Source organism: Brassica rapa, unplaced genomic scaffold, assembly GCF_000309985.2.
Source record: "Brassica rapa cultivar Chiifu-401-42 unplaced genomic scaffold, CAAS_Brap_v3.01 Scaffold0558, whole genome shotgun sequence".
In the NCBI taxonomy this organism is placed as follows: Eukaryota; Viridiplantae; Streptophyta; class Magnoliopsida; order Brassicales; family Brassicaceae; genus Brassica; species Brassica rapa.
The window spans coordinates 36,156-38,484 of NW_022610499.1; the positions used below are offsets into that span (position 1 = coordinate 36,156).

A 2,329-nucleotide genomic window follows, 5' to 3' on the forward strand; every position below is an offset into this window, starting at 1 on the left:
AGTGGTGGAGAATCACCAGGAAGTTGAATAAATCTCATAGGAGTTGGGATGAAGAAGTTATCCCACTTTCAAATCAGGTGATTCCAGTTTCCCAGTTGGGAATAGGACAGCTTCTTCGTCGTTCCAATCAAACCAGGATGAATCACTTTGTAAGAAGCTTGATTTGGATACATAAAGTGGTGGAGAATCACCAGGAAGTTGAATAAATCTCATAGGAGTTGGGATGAAGAAGTTATCCCACTTTCAATCAGGTGATTCCAGTTTTCCCAGTTTGGAATAGGACAGCTTCTTCGTCGTTCCAATCAAACCAGGATGAATCACTTTGTAGAAGCTTGATTTGGATACATAAAGTGGTGGAGAATCACCAGGAAGTTGAATAAATCTCATAGGAGTTGGGATGAAGAAGTTATCCACTTTCAAATCAGGTGATTCCAGTTTCCCAGTTTGGGAATAGGACAGCTTCTTCGTCGTTCCAATCAACCAGGATGAATCACTTTGTAAGAAGCTTGATTTGGATACATAAAGTGGTGGAGAATCACCAGGAAGTTGAATAAATCTCATAGGAGTTGGGATGAAGAAGTTATCCCACTTTCAAATCAGGTGATTCCAGTTTCCGTTTTGGGATAGGACAGCTTCTTCGTCGTTCCAATCAAACCAGGATGAATCAATTTGTAAGAAGCTTGATTTGGATACATAAAGTGGTGGAGAATCACCAGGAAGTTGAATAAATCTCATAGGAGTTGGGATGAAGAAGTTATCCCACTTTCAAATCAGGTGATTCCAGTTTCCCAGTTTGGGAATAGGACAGCTTCTTCGTCGTTCCAATCAAACCAGGATGAATCACTTTGTAAGAAGCTTGATTTGGATACATAAAGTGGTGGAGAATCACCAGGAAGTTGAATAAATCTCATAGAGTTGGGATGAAGACGTTATCCCATTTTCAAACCAGGTGATTCCAGTTTCCCAGTTTGGGAATAGGGCAACTTCTTCATCGTTCCAATCAAAGCAGGATGAAGGACTTGGTAAGAAGCTTGATTTGGATACATAAAGTGGTGTAGAATCACCAGGAAGTTGAATAAATCTCATAGGAGTTGGGATGAAGAAGTTATCCCACTTTTAAATCAGGTGATTCCAGTTTCCCAGTTAGGGAATAGGAAAGCTTCTTCGTCGTTCCAATCAAACCAGGATGAATCACTTAGTAAGAAGCTTGATTTGGATACATAAAGTGTTGCAGAATCAGCAGGAAGTTGAATAAATCTCATAGGAGTTGGGATGAAGAAGTTATCCCACTTTCTAATCAGGTGACTCCAGTTTCCCAGATTGGGAATAGAGCAGCTTCTTCGTCGTTCCAATCAAACCAGGATGAATCACTTTGTAAGAAGCTTGATTTGGATACATAAAGTGTTGCAGAATCAGCAGGAAGTTGAATATATCTCATAAGAGTTGGGATGAAGAAGTTATCCCACTTTCAATTCAGGTGATTCCAGTTTCCCAGTTTGGGAATAGGACAGCTTCTTCGTCGTTCCAATCAAACCAGGATGAATCACTTTGTAAGAAGCTTGATTTGGATATATAAAGTGTTGGAGAATCACCAGGAAGTTGAATAAATCTCATAGGAGTTGGGATGAAGAAGTTATCCCACTTTCAAATCAGGTGATTCCAGTTTCCCAGTTTGGGAATAGGACAGCTTCTTCGTCGTTCCAATCAAACCAGGATGAATCACTTTGTAAGAAGCTTGATTTGGATACATAAAGTGGTGGAGAATCACCAGGAAGTTGAATAAATCTCATAGGAGTTGGGATGAAGAAGTTATCCCACTTTCAAATCAGGTGATTCCAGTTTCCCAGTTTGGGAATAGGACAGCTTCTTCGTCGTTCCAATCAAACCAGGATGAATCACTTTGTAAGAAGCTTGATTTGGATACATAAAGTGGTGGAGAATCACCAGGAAGTTGAATAAATCTCATAGGAGTTGGGATGAAGAAGTTATCCCACTTTCAAATCAGGTGATTCCAGTTTCCCAGTTTGGAATAGGACAGCTTCTTCGTCGTTCCAATCAAACCAGGATGAATCACTTTGTAGAAGCTTGATTTGGATACATAAAGTGGTGGAGAATCACCAGGAAGTTGAATAAATCTCATAGGAGTTGGGATGAAGAAGTTATCCCACTTTCAAATCAGGTGATTCCAGTTTCCCAGTTTGGGAATAGGACAGCTTTTCGTCGTTCCAATCAAACCAGGATGATCACTTTGTAAGAAGCTTGATTTGGATACATAAAGTGGTGGAGAATCACCAGAAGTTGAATAAATCTCATAGGAGTTGGGATGAAG

General features: G+C 40.1%; 1 long non-coding RNA gene across 1 annotated transcript; it reads left to right on the forward strand.

Moving 5' to 3' along the window:
* The first annotated feature begins 788 nt into the window (after positions 1 to 788).
* On the forward strand, positions 789 to 1,505 carry LOC117130556. Its single transcript, XR_004453909.1, has 2 exons — positions 789 to 895; positions 1,244 to 1,505. It is a non-coding gene; the product is annotated as an uncharacterized LOC117130556 (long non-coding RNA).
* The last annotated feature ends 824 nt before the right edge of the window (positions 1,506 to 2,329 follow it).